The sequence below is a fragment of the Macaca fascicularis genome, chromosome 4 (genome assembly GCF_037993035.2).
Source record: "Macaca fascicularis isolate 582-1 chromosome 4, T2T-MFA8v1.1".
In the NCBI taxonomy this organism is placed as follows: domain Eukaryota; kingdom Metazoa; phylum Chordata; class Mammalia; order Primates; family Cercopithecidae; genus Macaca; species Macaca fascicularis.
In genome coordinates, this window is record NC_088378.1 from 127,445,051 (window position 1) to 127,462,323 (window position 17,273).

General features: G+C 52.8%; 1 long non-coding RNA gene across 2 annotated transcripts; it reads left to right on the plus strand.

The window, feature by feature from the left end:
* Positions 1 to 407: 407 nt before the first annotated feature.
* LOC107129476 (uncharacterized) lies at positions 408 to 14,565 on the plus strand. 2 transcript variants are annotated; one of them, XR_006697568.2, is made up of 2 exons: positions 408 to 532; positions 14,324 to 14,565. It is a non-coding gene; the product is annotated as an uncharacterized lncRNA (long non-coding RNA). The 2 variants fall into 2 exon arrangements; XR_001490064.3 differs by having other exon boundaries at positions 408 to 527.
* The last annotated feature ends 2,708 nt before the right edge of the window (positions 14,566 to 17,273 follow it).

A 17,273-nucleotide genomic window follows, 5' to 3' on the forward strand; every position in this document is an offset into this window, starting at 1 on the left:
TGCTGCAGAGGTAAGCCCAGGTGGCTCTGGGAAGGAAGAGGAGGATGAGTGAGTTGCTCCCTTCTAGCAGCCCAAATGGGAAGGGACAACGGAGGTCGCCAGCTTTCCTCCCTGACCCTGGAAGAAGGGTTGGGAGGGGTTGCACAGAATAGCTGGTGTCCCACCCTGTGGGAGGAACTGCTATGGACATCTGGGCCACATCTGGTTTCCTGGCAGGGCAGGGGGCTGGTCTGTTTGGAATCCTTGGTCCACCGCTTGGTGGTCCCTCACCATTACATTCCAGGAGGACCCTTTACAAACAGGTGTATAGGGCGCAGCCCTGTAATACGAGTGAGTCCAAAGCAACCTAGTCCTTATCACACTTCTTTGGAAGTGGCCCTAGGGGCCTGGGCAGCAGTCTGCTCCTCGGCGCCACTCGACCTTTCTGTGGCCGTGTTGGAGTCTGCGTGCTGAGATACTGGCCTTTCCCCTTGGAAATGCTGGGAAATGTGCTCTGGTGTCCATCCTGGCCATGCCTCTTCCTCCAGGTGGGGTAAGAGATGAAAAGGGGAGTGAGTCTGCAGTACCTCTTAGGGACCCCACCCCATGAAAGGCGGAGTGGGGAAGTGCGTGCTGTTGGGTCACCTCCACGAAAGCTTGGGAATGCAGTTGGGACGCGAAGCGGGAGGAGGGGTCAGCAGGAGTGGTTCTTTCTTGGGTCTGGATTCTGGATTTTGGTGAGGAGACAACACGGAGAAAACCCCTCTTGGTAGGCTTGGTTCCAGGACGCTCAGGCCGGGAGATGGCCGTAATGGCCTTGCAGAAAGAATCGGGGGCGGGGGAGGGCGAAGGCTGAGCATCAAGCCCACCCGGACTCTCCCTCTGTCCTCCCCGCTGCGGGGGCCCAGCCCCTCGCCCCCACCCCTCTCTCGCCAGGGCCGCCACGGCCCCTCCCCGAGACCGGGGCGCCGCCTCCCCCTCCCCTCCTCCTCCCCCTCCCACCCGGCGCTGCAGCTGCTGCCGACGGACCATTCTGCACGTAGCGAATGGAGGAGCCGCACAAGGGAGGCCTCAAGTGCGCGCGCGCGGGAGCCGGAGCCGCGCGGGCGGGGGAGCGGCTGCGGGCGCGCGTGCGCGTGCGGCGCCGGCTTTGATCGCGCGCGCCGAGCTCCGGAGCGCGCGGCTCCTCTGAGCGCCGGGGTTGCGGATGCTGGGCTGTGACCCCCGTATCCTCTCCCCTCCGCGCACACTCCGTTACCCCTCCAGCAAACCCCGCCTCTACCCAGGCCCCTTTTCAGTTGCCACCCCAACAGTACTGTCCTCTGCGCGTAGTAGGCTCTTCTGCTACGGGATGCAGGGTGACGGATTGTACAGCCAGCCAGGTCCTGGGCTAGGGGTTCACAGAGTTCAGAACGTGCCCATGTTCATGACCATATAGTTCCACCTTTGCCCCAGGATCTCTCAGCCTGGAGGCCATCACCCTCCCACCTCTGCTGTACCTCAATCCCAGGCAAGCCCCATAAAGCCCCTTATAAGGCCTTGGGAAGGAAAAACAAAGGAGTGCTTTGACTTTTATTTCCTCTGGGATGGGGAACTCCCAAGGGAGTTCATTTCCCTTTCACCTCCTCCTATGTCACCTGCACAGCTCCTACTCCCTGGGGTGTCCAGGACTCTGCTGGGCTCTGCCCACACCGCTGACAAAGGTGTGGTATGGTAAGCACAGAGTCTGCGTCCTGTAACACAGGAAGTACAGGAAGGCTGTGTCAGGCTATGGCAGGCAGGGCCTTCATCTTGGAGGTGTCTCCTGACTTCCAGGGGCACTCTCTTCACTTCCTGAATCCCTGATCGGGAAGGGGACTGGCAGGTGGCTGGCCTGCCACCTGGGCCACTGGCAAGTGGGTGGCTGGAGGGCTGTCTTCCTTCCCTGGATGGGCCGGGTTGGCACCTCACTCCACCCTCCCTGCTGTGCATTGTGGCTCTCCTGGCTAGGTGGGCACTGGGAAGGCAGGTGGCAGGGCCTTGCAAAGGGATGTCTGAATAGGGTTGGTGGTGTTTCGAACCTCCCTGTGGGAGTGAACTGAAGGCGACAGGTCTGTGGAATGTGCAGGTGAAGGTAGCTGAGAGCTGTCACATACTAATTTAAACTTGCCCCAGTTTTTTGACCCCTCTGAGCCTCAGTTTTTCTGTATAATGGGAGTACAGCATTCACCTAGCGGGGCTGTTGAGGATTAAAATCTACTCTGCCTGTAACATGCCTCATATGTTGGAGGCAGATGCTCAGTATGAGATAAACCTTCTTTTTATTATTGTGTTTGAACTGGCTGAAAGTCTGGGGACATTTCCCTTAGCTTTGTTTCCATGAAAAGAGTGAATTCAAATCCCAGAACTGGCAGCTCCTTGGAATTTGAAGGTGGGCTTTGAGAAAGCTATAGAGAGGCCAGTAACATGTCATGTTTATGTCACCATCCAAGAATGAACCATTTCATACTAGTTTTCCAGACATTAATATCTGAAACCTTAAAAAGAGATATTTTGGATAGGAATCACTAGTGGATATTACACACTTTCCGGGCTTTTAATCAGAGGTTACAGAACATGTGAGTCTTCATGACTCAGGGTTGTGGTTACAAGGGTCCATCACTATCCTGGTTGTAATACAGTGAAAATCCAAGGCCTTTTTTGGCCCCACACTAGAGGCTCATTCCATGAAGGCTACATTTTCATAGTTCTTGTGTCTACTTTTATAGTACTTTATCACTTCATCAACTCTCTCCATATAAACTATCACTTCTGTTACCGTTACTTTGCCTGCCTCCAGGGCAGACCACCAAACCCACCCTATTCTCAACTTGTTTCTGTTTGGCTGTGGGCTGAGACATCCGAAAATCACATCTGTTGGAAGATGTGAAAAACAACAAGATCTTTTGAACTTGACAAATTATATTAAAGTTCATCTGGAGAAATAAACATGCAAAAAGAGCTTGGAAAATCCTGAAAAAGAAGTATTATAAGGGACGACTAGTGCTACTAAAATGTTGTAGAAAGCTCCAGTAATAAAATAGTTGGGTACTGGCACAAGAACAGACAGGCAGATCAAAGGAGCAGAGTAGAGGCCAGATACACACCCGTGAACAAATGGAAATTAAATATATGATAAAGTGACATTTTAGATCAGAGGAGAAAAGATGAATTATTCAATCAAATTGGACAACTGGCTAGCTGTTAAGGGGGGAGAAAAAGAAATCCAGCTCCCCACTTCATCTCTTATTCTGAAATAAATCCCAGATGGAGCAAAGATTTAAATGTAAAAAGGAAACCGTAAAATTACTAGAAGAAAACATCTGAAAGTCTAAAAGTATATGTTCTTGGATTGGGAAAAGTTTGACACAAAACCTAGGAGTCACAAAGGGAAAGAATTTTTAAAAATTGTCTGTATTAAAATATGATGTAGGGTATTGTGGTACATGCCTGTAGTCCCAGCTGCTTGGGAGGCTGAGGTGGGAGGATAACTTGAGCCCAGGAATTTAAGGCCAGCCTGGGCACCACCGTGAGACCCCATCTCTGAAAAAGAAAAATGGTTTTTAATGTAATATCCTGAATTCTAAAGACAACCATCTGGAAAAAAATATTTTTAACATAGATGACAGATGAGTTCTTACAAGTCAATAAGGAAAATAAAAACAAATAGAAAAACGGGCAAAGCACATAAACCGGTAAGGGGATACTAACGGTTAACAAGCAGGTGAAAATGCTCACCCTCAGTCAAAATAGAAGAAATCAAAATGAAGACATGAGAAGATTATCTTTTCGCCAGTTTGATTGACAACAGCTGAAATGGGCAACCCCTCACTGTGTGGACACAGACATCCTCAGAGCGGGGGGGAAGACAATTGCACCAGTGAAGGGGATTGGCAATACACATGAGAATTAATTCACAAACCATTAACTCGAGGGTTCCATATCTAGGAATTTATCAGATGCACTGTTATAAATGTCACAAGTGTTCAAAGTATACATACAAGTGTGTTCATTGCAGTTTTGCTTCCAAACCTGAAAAACTGGAAGCAACATTAAGTCCATTAATAGGGCACTGATTGGATATGTTATGAGGCATCCAAAGACCAGACTAGTATGCAGTGGTTAAAAAGAGTGAGGTTGAGGTTGTATGTTGATATTCACTAAGTAGAAAAGCAAGTGGCAGGACATTGCTTGGATGGTGCTACTCAATGAAGGGTGTGCCCTCTGCCACCATGGGCATAGAGCCTGTTAGAAGTCCAGACTTTTCAGCCAGTTGCAGTGACTCATGCCTGTAATCCCAGCACTTTGGGAGGCCAAGGCAGAAGGATTGCTTGAGCCCAGGAGTTCAAGACCAGCCTGGGCAGCATGGTGAAACCTCTCTACAAAAAATTAGCCTGTAGTCCCAGCTACTAGGGATGCTGAGGCAGCAAGATCTCTTGAGCCTGGGAGGTGCAGGTTTCAGGGAGCCAAGATCACGCCACTGCACTCCAGCCCAGGTGACAGAGAGCGACACTGTCTCAAAAACACAAACAAAAAAGAAACTCGGAATCTTGGGCTAAAACTATGGGGTCAGAAACTCTAGGGCTGGGGCCCAGCAGTCTGTGGTTTTAACATGTTCTCTGTATGATTCTGATGCATACTCATGTTTGAGAAGTACTGATGAGGAGTATATCACAATATGTGTAAAAAATTGATAAAAACCAGTTAGCCCTTCTGCCTTAAAATTTCAGAGTCACCAGAAAGGGCTTTCCATGACCAGAGTGAGAAGGGATGGAAAAGTCCACTTTTCACTTTATATGTTTCTGAACTGTTCAGACTTTTTGCCACAAGAATATATTACTTTGGTTTTTATAAAAAGTAGTTAACTCTGGAGGCTGAGGCAGGAGAATCACTTGAACCTGGGTGGTGGAGGTTGCAGTGAGCCGGAATCAAGCCACTGCACTCCAGCCTGAGTGACAGAGTGAGACTCCGTCCGTCTCAAAAAAAAAAAAAAAAAAGCAGTTAACAATTTTAAAAAGCTACCCAAATGGAGAAAGAAAATGTGGTACATACATACAATGGAATATTATTAAGCCTTAAAAAGGAAGAAGATTGTGACATATGCTATAACAGGGATGAACTTTAAGGACATTGTGCTAAGTGAAATCACCAAATCACAAAAGGACAAATATTATATAATTCCACTTTAATGAGGTAATTAAGGTGGTTAGATTCATAGAGACAGAAAGTAGAATGGTGGTTGCCGGGGGCTGGAGAGATGGGGAGTTAGTGTTCAATGAGCAGACTTTCTGTTTTGCAAGATGAAAAGAATTCTGGAGATGGATGGTGGTGATGGTTGCACAACAGTATGAATGTACGTAATGTGAACATATGTAACATGAATGTATGAAATGTGAACGTATGTAATGTGAATGTATTTAAATGCCACTGAAATGGACACTTAAATATGGTTAAAATGGTAAATGTTATGTTCTGTGTATTTTATCACAATTTTTTTTTAAAGTTTAAAAAAGCTGCCTTTAGATGTGTAAAGCAGGGTTAGTGATTGCAGCTGGCAGGTTCTGTGAGCGCCTCCATCTAGATTATAGAGTATGTATTTGAGGGTTGGGCTTCTTGCGAACTCTCTGTTGCTGAGCCCAATTGCAGCAAGTCTTGGCGTCAGTCCGATAAGAGTGAGGCCACGTGTTCGCCCACACAATGGGAAGCCAACCTAAGAACTTGCTGCCTTGAGGGATGGGATAGGCTGACAATAGGGACAGACAGGAGAGTGGTTTCGTGACTTACTGGAAGACAGAGGCATGCTAGGTTACTGGGGAAGCTGGATCCTTGCCCCTTCCCTGCTGCCTCTGCTGAGACCCTTCCCTGGCCTGGGGAGGGGCTTGCTCTCCTAGAGGGTCAAAGCTCTGCAGGAAGTGTGGTGAGCCAGTGGCCCTGGGGAGATGGCTCCTGTGGGGACAGGAGGGAGAGAGGGCAGGATGAGTAGAGATTGTGGGGCAGGGCATGGGTTTCTTGGGAACCAGCCTGTGCTCAAGACATCTGACTGGAGCAAGGACTGTACTTGAAAAAGGGATCAGGCCAGGGTGGGGTGAGGATGAGGGGGCACTGGATGTGAGAGAACCTGCCCAAGCTGGGCCTGGCTCAGCCAACTCGCTGGGACCCAGAGGCAGGGGACAGCAGGTTGGCTTCCACTTGCCCTTCTGCCAGCTGGGGGAGAGGGCTCCTGCACCAGGCTCTGGGGATTTCTCCAGGCCCATTCTGGTCTGGATACACAGCTGCCCATGCCACCCTAGACCCTCCCTCCCCGGGCACCAAGAGTCTGGGTTCCAGGAACCAACTAGGGAGACCTGCGGCCAAGGAGGGGTCCAGAGGTGAGGAGGCCCTGCAGCTAAACTGGCTAGGCTGATGAGGCCACAGAACCCCACCCCAGGGCCAGCACAGGTCAGTACTTAGCATGCCCCCATTCAATCCTACCAAGCAAACCCCTTTCAGGAAGCTGGAGACCAGTCCCTGAGCTCAGGGAGCTCACAGTCTGGCCGAGAGAGGAGCTACCCTGACTCAGGCAGAGTGGGTATTGACCACAAGCCTGGCTGCATCACCCCTAAGGCATGATCTGTCCTGATTCTGTGACAGCCGCAGACTTCAGTCTGCCCATCTGTGTAATGGGGTTGATATCTTAGGGTGCCCTCAGCCATGGCAATGCCCAATTCTCATTGTTAGGTGAGAGGCACCGACTCTGATCCTGCCAGCCTGGAGAGGGGGTTGTCAATGGAAAAAGGAGAGCACAGAAGTCCAGCCCAAATCTCTGCCTGGTACTGTGTTTTATTTCCCTGAAGAAGGTACAGGAGGTCAAGAGGAGGCAGGGAGGAGTAGGGGATAGAGGGCTGGGAAAGCCCAGCTCCTCGTATTGAAAGGTGATTAGAGAGTGGAGAGGGATTCCCAGGCCTGTCCAGCTGTTTCCTGCTTCCTTCACTACCAAAATGTATACACTGTAATGTAGGGCTGTCCCCTCACAGGGACCCACTGGGGTAGGAGGCCTCTCTCTCTTCTAATCCAGGTGGCTAGAGCATAGGATAAGGGAAAACTAATGGTGTTGGGACCCACTTCCTGGGCTGATTTGGACTCATGGAAGCAGGAACCTGCCAAGCTTGGCTTCCTCAGGCCATGGGCATAGCTGCCCAGGCTTGTCTGCCCACTCCCCATGCTCAAATGGTCCTGAAGAGCCCCTAGCTGAGGGCAGCGGGCATGAGGTAATGCTACAAAATGCCTGCGCTCTCAGCTAGACACCCCCCACCAGGCCCAGGCAGGCCCTGCACACACATCCTGTGGGTCTTGCCTGCCCAGCTACCTATGGTGATTTAACGTGAGAGACTGGGGCTAGACTGGGAGAGACCACCCAGAGGGGTGAGTGGGTGAACTGGGAACAGGCTGCTCTCTGAGGAAGCCCCTGCCAGTGAGCATGATTGTTCTTCCTCAGGAGGGTGGCCTGTTGGGAAGTACATGCCCCACCCCACCCAGTCTGAAAACCCCCAAATGATGTTGGGGATGGTGGAAAAGTCACCTGTTTTAGATGCTAAAGGAGATCTAGTTCTGACCTAGTTTGATGGGTTGACACAGTGCCTGTCTTCATGGAATTCACAGTCTGAGGGAGACATAGCTGTGTCCTTAGGGAGCCCCAGTCTGAGGGAGACACAGCCCCGTCCTCAGGGAGCCCCAGTCTGAGGGGAGAAGCAGTCTGAGGGGAGGCACAGCTTCATCCTCAGGGAGCCCCAGTCTGAGGGGAGACGCAGCCCCATCATCAGGGAGCCCCAGTCTGAGGGAGACACAGCCCCGTTCTTAGGCAGCCCCAGTCTGAGGGGAGACACAGCCTCATCCTCAGGGAGCCCCAGTCTGAGGGAGACACAGCCCTGTTCTTAGGCAGCCCCAGTCTGAGGGGAGACACAGCCCCGTTCTTAGGCAGCCCCAGTCTGAGGGAGACACAGCCCCGTCCTCAGGGAGCCCCAGTCTGAGGGAGACGCAGCCCCGTCCTCAGGGAGCCCCAGTCTGAGGGAGACGCAGCCCCGTCCTCAGGGAGCCCCAGTCTGAGGGGAGACGCAGCCCCGTCCTCAGGGAGCCCCAGTCTGAGGGAGACGCAGCCCCGTCCTCAGGGAGCCCCAGTCTGAGGGAGACGCAGCCCCGTCCTCAGGGAGCCCCAGTCTGAGGGAGACGCAGCCCCGTCCTCAGGGAGCCCCAGTCTGAGGGGAGACAGCCCCATCCTTGGGGAGACCCAGTCTGGGGGAGACGCAGTCTGAGGGGAGACACAGCCCTGCCCTCGGGGAACTCCCACTTGAGGGGAAATGCCCTGTGCTCCCTGCTTCCTCCTGTGCGTGTTATTTTCCCTCCCAGCCCCATCCTCTGCTCTCCTGAAGTTTTCCTGCCCTAGGAAGGAATTGAGTGGGTGAATTGGAGTTCCCAGTTTGTTGTGGGCCTCCTCCCCGCTGACTCCCTGTCTGCTCACTGTCCCTGCATGGAGTCTGTGAACCGAGTATGAGGGTTCCAGGTGGGGAGACCGAGTCATAGTGACTCAGGGGTGGACTGGTCGCTCCGCTCCCATCACTCAGAGTGGCTGCGTGAAAGGGCAACATGAGGGCTGGGGGGAGGAAAAGAAGAGTCTCTTCTAGCTCCAAGCCCCAGCCATCCTCTTCCATGTGCTGGAGCCACGCATGCACGTGGGAGACACCGTGTACTGCATCTCAGTGGACATGTGAGGCTGGGGTGAATCAGGGATCAGGAGTTGGAGGTGAGGAAGGCAGATGCAGCTCAGCTGTTCAGAACAGTGAGCCCAGCCACCCTAGATGTGGTTGCACTTCTGTCTCCCCCACCCTCTGTCTTCTAGGCTCCCAGAAGCCCCTCTGTGGAAGCCCCCTGAGCCTGGGCTCGAACAAGGATTCTCCTTCCTTATTGTGAGGAGTTCTCAGGTGGGCATGGTGGGGAGTGGTGCCTGAGAGGGCCTGCACACATTCCCATGTGCACATGCATGCGTGCTTAACCTGAGTGCCCATGGGTGCAGACAGGGCTCCGTGAGGACAGAGGGCAGGAGCTAAGTCTCTCCCTTGATTTTAGTGGCTGCCTGATGTGGGGACTATGTTTCCCCCATCTTACAGGAGCTCCTTCAGAGCAGAGCTGTGACTCCCCCATCAGATTGGAAGGTCTGAAGGAAGCCAGGTAGGGTGTCAACACACAAATACGCAGCACTCACTCAGGCACCTGCTCCCTCAGACATAGACACCTCAAGCTGGGGTTCCCAGAGAACAGAGGCTGAGTCTCCAGTCACAGTTGTAATCCCCTTAAGGCAGAAGGTGATAAAACTTCCCTGTCAGATTGGGAGTTCCCTGAAGGCAGAGCTCCTTTCTCTCCTGAGAGAAAAGAATGTCTCCCCCGTCAGACTGGGAGCTCACTGAAGGCAGCAGCTATGTCTGCTACCCCATCAGCTCGGGGTCCCTCTGAAGCAGATGCTGAGCCTTGCCTCTCAGGCTGCTTCCTCTAGAGTCCCTGCAGCTCCCTTTCTTGTCCTGTTTGGCCACCTCCCTCCTGTGATCCGCCTGTGGTCACTTCATTGTCAGTGACTGGGAAGCAGCAGATTAGACACAGCCAGTGACTCAGCCCCCACGGCCTTTCTTCCCCTGCCTGGGCAGCCTCATCATGGTGGGGAAATCCCTCTGCTTCCTGCCTTCTCTGATGTCTATGTCCATTTCTCCTGTTCTCCCAGCCAGACCCCTTCCCTGCCCACACACACTGTAGTCCTAATCTGCTAGCAGAACTTACGAGGAAGTCTTCTGGGAGGGGTGTGTCCCAGATGTGGCTTCACTGTGTCTTTACCAGCCGGGGATGTAGATGTCCTTTTGACAAATGAGGAAACAGGCCCAGTGAGGCCTAGTGAGGTGTGTACCTAGCCTCACAGCTCTGGTAGCCAACTGAGACTGGGCCCAGGGTCCAAGCTCCTTGAATAAGGCCTGACTGTGCATGTGTGCGCATACCGGGGAGGCAGGGGCTCATCCGGCCCCATCCTCCCCTGGCCCCCCAGCGGGCACTCACAGTCTTCCTGGGGGGAAGACAGGGAGAACCCAATGCCTGTGGAAGGTTAAACAGCAATGCGTGGGCTGAGCAAGCGTGCCGGGGCTACCTGACTGGGCATGCTAGGGGCTTGCAGCAGAGCTCAAGTGCCAGGGAATGGAGCTACTCTGTAGGTTTGGACAGAGGAAGTGGAGGCTGGGATGGTGGGCTTCAGGCAGCCAGTCAGAAGACATTTTGACTATTCAGTCAAAGGAAGCTTTGAGCTCTGCTGGGTGAAGGGGAGGAGCATTTGTGCAGCAGCTTCCACCAGTGAGGCACATGTGGCTGTGCCTTCCTCACTATATCACTGCGCCCATTTCACAGGTAAGGAAACGTTGGCCTGGAGAGGGCTTTCACTGGCCCTAGAGCATGCAGTTCCAGACCTGAGCCCATGTCTGTCTGCTCCCAAAGCCATCATTTCTGTGGGGTAGAGGGCTGAGCACCAGCCAGTCCTGTCCCTGCTTTGTTGAGGAGTGGTTTAACTCTGGAGTCAGTCTGCTTGGGTTTGAGTGCTGACTCCTTCCCTACCAGCTGTACGGTTGTGGGTAAGTTACTCAACCTCTCTGTGCCTGTTTCCCCAGATAGTAGTAAGCATAGTATAACACTACTTCTTGTATAAGCTTGTTAAGAGGAACAGTTGGTATTTGTGAACTAGTGACCTAGAGCATTCAAATGAAGCTGTTGGCCTCTTTCTTTCTTCTCTTCCACCCAACCCCTCAGTCCAAGGGGAGAACAGTTGTTGAGAGTTGGGACTCGGCGAGATGAGGCTAAGAGCTCTCTGAGAACTAGAGACTCATCAAGGGGTACTCAGGGCCTGCTCAACCCTTCCTTGGGAGTGGGATGCAGGGAAACTGGAAGCCTAACTTCCCACTGGTCCCATTCCTCCTGGGCCCCTAGTCCCCTCCCCACTGTGGAGTGTGGGCATGTGGAACTCTGGCACGTACCCGGTGATAAGGGCCACCCAGCAGGCAGGACGTGGGCTACGTGAGGGACCAATGGAGGCGGCTGCTTTGGCCAGCAGCTGCCTGCCCAGCTCAAGGGGCCAAGGCCAGGAGGCTGGGCCGTGGGGTCCATTGTCTGCCTGCCGCCCCCCTCCTCTGGCGAGCACAAGCTCAGCAACAGCCGGCAGCGGGCCCTTGGCAGAAGCTAGGTCCTGTTCCCCCCACACAGGCACGCCCTGGCCTGCACGTCTTCTCCTGGGCCTCCAGCCATGATGGCGCTGCCCGCTGTACTGACCACTGCTACCACTAGCCTCTAGGGGGCACTGCTTGGGCACTTAGGAAGTCCTTGCATTGTGAGCCAGGGCCTGGGGCCCTCATCATGGGGTTGTCAGAAGCTCAGCCCATTGGGGTAGGGCAGACTGGGGAGAGGGCAGAGGCAAGGTGGGTCACCCGGGCAGAGGGTGGAGCAAGGTGACCCCCAGGATGTGGTCTTGGAGAGTTATAGAAATGTCCTTGTCAAGCTCCAGGTCTACAACAGGTGGGCAAGGGGGTAGGAAGCTAGTGTTGACCAGCAGTGTGACTTTGGGCCTCCTCCCGTCAGATCTCAGTTTCCTTCTCTGTATAACGCAGGGACTGGAGCGGACCCATCTCTAGGTTTAATGTTCTGTGATTTGTGGCACCCTTGCTCTTCCTGGCTGGGTTCAGCCCCAGTTGAAACCAGTGGGCAAGATGGGGCATGTCTTGATCTGTGTCTCCCTTTCCCACTTCTCCATCAGAGTGGTAGAAGGGCTGGGGTTTCTGCAGCCCAATACCCTTGGGAGTCATTGAGATGAGGCCTGACAGCTCACATCCCCCTCAGAGCCCCTAGTCCCAGGACTCCCAGGGGCAGAGCTGTGGCCTCTAATCAGCAGGTTAAAAATAACACCCATGGGCTCTTCTCTCTCCACAGGAATGGTGTTTGTGTTGGCATCTGTGGCCCCTCTTGGCCCTGCCAACTTGCACAGCATGTGACATTGTCAGGGGACCATAGGTGTGAAGAAGGAGTTAGCTGGAGGGGCTTGCACTGCTCTGCTCCAGGTGAAGGTGCAGAGCAGAGGTCAGGGACAGCTGGCAGGGCCACCTGTGGCCACAAGACTGCCCATGAGGCTGAGGGCACATGATGAGCAAGGTGAAATCCACTGGTAGAAATAAAATTTGTGCAGACTATAGGCTGGGCTATGTCTAGGTGCTAGGCCAGGGCCCTGCAGGGCAGAGCTGTGCAACCAAGTCATCCCCAGTCCTCAGACCCCAGAAGCAGAATCAGTGAGTCACAGGACTGTAGAATCAAGGCATTCTAGACTTGAAAAGAACTCAAGTGATACTGTCCAATCCCTGCCCAGACAGGAGAAAAATAGCAGCCCCACTAGAGAATATTTATGGAGCTCGTCCTGGGTGCCAGGCTCTAAGCTAGCATCCACTGAATTAATCTTCCCAGCAACCCTCTGCGCCCAGTTCTGTTTTTTTTTCCTCCAAGTAGAGGAAGAAACAAAGGACAGAGAAGTTAGGTAACTTGTCCAAAGTGCCTTCAAACTGATCTCTGTATGTTTCCCAAATCCCTCTCCATAATCATTACCTTGTCCGACTTAACACAGGTGGGAACAGAAGCCCAGAACTTGGAGGCTGTGCTAGGGTTTCAGGACAGGCCACTGAAGCTGTGTGCCCTGTTCAGTTCTGGACTCAATCCACAGCTCCTTGCACACAGATAACTCATGTCATGGGCAGTCAGAATTCTACCTTAGGTCATCCGGAATCATGTTGACTTTAATGTAAGATCATTTCTTCTCCTTCACTCCTCCAGAGAGAAATGACAGCTCATTGTTAACAGTAGTCACACTCATAATTTTTTGAGGGTATGAATCTGCCAACACACTCATCATTTAACCCCCAACTTTCTCTGGGGAACTTTAGGAAGAGCATCCCTGGGCATTAACTCATCTAACTGCGTATCATGGCATTGATGTCACCCCTGAGCCTTCTCTTGCCCAGGTAGAACAAGCCCAATTTTTTCCCCCTTACCCTTGGGCCTGTGTTTGCCCTCTCCATGGCCTCTGTGGCCCTGCCTGGCCTCTTGCCAGCTTCTTGTGACCAAATGTGGACCTGGCCTGGCCAAGGAGGAGAGCTTGGGGGTCAGGGCCTGACCTGACAGCTGTCCCTCCAGGGGTCCCAGGCAGTGGGACCAATATTTAAGCCTTGGCTGCCCCCACCCCGCCAGGTCTCCCTACTACCCCCATTCCATCTTATACCGTCAGGATCCTGATGTGCGTTTATGGTGTGGTGCTCCCAAGGCATTACCTGGTCCTTTAGGTCCCCAAAGCGCTGGAGATGTTGTTCTGGAGTGAGGAGTCCAGGTTTCTTTCCCTAACTCATGCCACAGACCAATCAAGTGGCAGCTCCTTGTTCCTCACACCCCAGGGCAGGATTTCAACAGCAGCAATAATAAGCACTGACTGCTTACTGAGCACTTGCCTTGTGCCGGACACTATGATGAGCACATTACAGTAGCCCTTTCGCCGAATACTCACAATAGCCAGGTGAGGTGGGGTCCACGGTTATCCTTACTTTATAGGAATCCCAGGCACAGAGGAGGGTTTTGTCTGGGCCGACAATGGATTTAATGCTACACTGATTTTCTGTTTAGTTTTGGTTTGGTTTTTGAATCACTTCACGCTTGCCCTGAGTGAGGCAATAAGGCCCATTCCCAAAGCACAGATGGGAAAACTGAGAATCAGACTTGGGCACTGAGTCAGGTAGGCTGTCCTGTTCTGCTATCCCCACACCCCTAGCCTGGTTCTCTGTCACCTGGAGTGTTTTTCCAGGGTATTTCCTCCTTCTAGGTATTTCTCCTCATCTCATGCATTTACCTGGGCTCTTCCTCCATTCCATCCATCCATCCATCCATCCATCCATCCATCCATCCATCCCTCCCTCCATCCATCCATCCATCCTTGAGCCAAGTCCTCTCAACAGCGTTCCTCCTGGCCTCACAGGGCAAGTAGGAGGAAGTTCTCCTGGATGGGGACATCATATCCCTGGTAACTGTTCTCTTCTAGACACCTCATCCATCCTACTCTGCCCAGCCACACATGAGTCGAGATTATTTCACCAGAGGAGAAGCTTGTATCAGTTAAATTTTGGTTTACACAAGAAAAATAGTGAATTTTTTGTTTGTGTAAAATATTTCCGGGATGTGGTCATGTGGTTAGAGACCCAAGCTCCTTCTATCTTTCTGATCTGCTAGGTGTGGTTTCCATTTCCAGGGTCACCTCTTTGCCCAAGATGGCTGCTGGAGCCCCAGCCAGCAGGAAGGAAGAAGAAAGCCTGAAGAAGGACATGCCCTTTCTCTTCAAGGAAACTTCGGAGAAGTCACACACTTATATTCCATTGGCCAGAATTCAGTCATCTAGCCACACCTAGCTGCAAGGGAAGCTGGGTAGTATAGTCTTTATTCCATGGGGGTCCGGCTAAAAGTTGGGGAATAAACAAAGAATGGATATTAGGAGACAGGATCTGCCACAAAGCTTCTTTGTTCCCTTTAGATTGTAATTGCCAGAGGGTAGGTAGGGCCTTCCCAACTCCCTGCCTCAAGCAATCCTGGTTCTCTCCCTTCTCCGAGGTCTCAGTTCTTCCCTGATACTTAGTAGTTACTGCCTGGAGCTGCTAAAGGCAGCAGCACAATGCCACATCCGGCTGCTGTTGGCTGTTGTCCAATATCCGCAGATCCAGGCCAGTGCACTCACTTATCTCATGACAGCTCAACAGGCAGCTAGTCTTAGTCCCATTTTATAGTTGAGAAACTGAGGCCTAAAGAGGTTAAGTAACCTGCCCAAGAGCATGCAGCTGGGCTCTGAGCCCGGTTCCTGTGTGTTTCTTTCTTTCTTGTTGAGCCTTTCCTGTAGGGGTGGATGTCCTGGGCCTTCTCAGGGTCTGACAAGAGAAACTGGAATGGTCTGAGCCCTAGGAGGGGCCTGTCTGGGAGGAGAGGGCAGGCAGGGGTGTGACCTCGGTCCTCAGGTGTCTCCTCAGCACTTACTCAGTGCCATGGTCAGCAAACGCGTCTGAACAGAGTCTACTGACGGGCTTGGGGATTTCTGCTGGCGCCAGCAACTGGCCACTGCAGCCACATCCTCAGACGCCACTTTCCCCAGAATAAGTGTCCTAGACCCAGCAGTGAGGAAGGACAGGGATAGGGCAGCTTTTGTCACTTCCCTTTCTTTCTTCCAGCCCACCCCAGGGAGGCGGGGGGGAAAGGGGACTTCTTACTCTGCTTTCAGCTGGGGGAGGCAGCAGCAGGGGACTCAGCACCTACCCGAGGTGGGCTGCTTGGTGGGGAAGGTGGGGAGAATGTGACCAGTGCTGAGGGGAAGAGGCCAGACACTGGGCTTCTCTGGAACATCAGGGCCATGTGGGCCATGCCCCTGCCTCCGGGCAGGACTGTCCGTGCTTGCTGCTGAACACGCATGTGAGGTCATTGCTCTGGTCTCAGGGGTTGGGGGAGGTGCTCTGAGCGTAAGCACGGTCACCGCCTCTACTTGTGGTTAGTAATGTTTCTGTAATATCTACTCCACGATCTCGGGCCAAGAGGAAAGGCTCAGGAGTTGTGAGTCACAGCTGGCTGTCGACAGTGGGGCAGGTCATGCGCAGCTTGAATGGGGGTGTGCTGGGGATGGCCCTGAGACCCAGACGTAACCTCTGTCCTCAGGAGTTCCTGCCAGAAACAGATGATGAACTGGAAGAACAGATGTGAGGCTGAAAGTCCCCAGTCCCTGTCCTCCTCCACCAGGAAGTCTTCCTTGATGAACTGCCTTGGGATTGCTCTGGGCTTGACCTTGAATTCCTAGCTGTGGCAAGATGGGCTTCTTTTTACTGTGCTATCCTGCCAAGTCTGAGCACTGAGCACCTACAGGTTGTGTGCTAGGGGCAAGGGCATGAATCGGAATGTGGTGCTTTCATTCAAAGCATTCCTTCATTCATCAGATATGCCAGGTGCTCAAGATACACGGGTGAAGCCATGGACTCAGCTGCTCTTGTAGAGCCTGGAAAAGGAGAGTCTGAAAGCAAATAGTCACACCAAAAAGAATTATAAACTGTAATGTGTGCTGAGAGGGAAAATTACATGGGGCTTTGGGAGAATATCCTAGGGACTTAGTTTAGATGGGGGTGTGGCCTGATATTTAAGCTGGGTTCCTGCCTTCCTCTCACAAAGTCCCAGCCTAGCTGGGGACACATACACACACACACACACACACACACACACACACACACACACACGGAAATGTCTGGGAAAAGATGATGTTTCACTGACAGTTTACTATATCTTCTTGGTCCGTCCTAATTCTCCTGAACTGGAAGCTCCCTGCATGCCTGGATCATATGACATGTTTGCATGACCAAGGTCCTGCCACCAGGCCTCTGGTACAGGTGGTGCCTAGGAAATGTGAGTTCTTTGCATGCCGTTAGGAATTATCTGTCCACCACCAAATTAGCTGCTCTAGGAGTGCCAGGGTGGGGGATTGGGGCTGTGTGGTCGTCCAGGAAGGCTCTGAGGATGAGGAGGGCAGTGACTTGAGTCTGAAAGGACTGAGATCAGGATGAAAGGGATGACAGGAGAGTGTTAGTCCTGTTTCGAGACAATGAGGAGAATGGGAGGTTGATGTTCTGGAAGGAAGTGGCTACGTCTCTGCCCTCAGACTGGCAGATCCCAGACAGCAGGAAGTGTCTTCTCCTTCAGACTGTGAGCTCCCTCAACTCTATGGGACCTGGCTTCTTGTAGACTGGGGTATTATTTGGGCGTGGGTGGACGTGGGAGTTGATAGTGGGTCTTTTATCCCACCCCCAGCAGCCCTTGGGCCTCTGGGGAGAAGTCTGTGGACTGGCCCAGAGCCAAGGAACTCCTCCCTCCCCCTCCTCCCTAACATCTCCAGGGAGCAGGGTCCAGAGCCTCAGAGCTTCCAGTCACCTGAATATGATTAGTGGGAGGCCTCTCCCTCTGGGATCGAGCCCTTGGTTGTGGCCTGAGGTCCCCAGCATGGCCCAGCCTGGAATTCATCTCCCAGCCCCAGTGCACTTCTCCCTTTTCTGCAGCTCTGGTTGGGCCCAGGCAAGGCAGGAACTAGGGATGGTCTGGGGGCTTCCTGGGGCTGTGCCACTCCTGTTAGGCAGTGATTCCCCTGAAAGCCCCTCCCGTGCCGCCTGTGAAGGCTCTGCAGG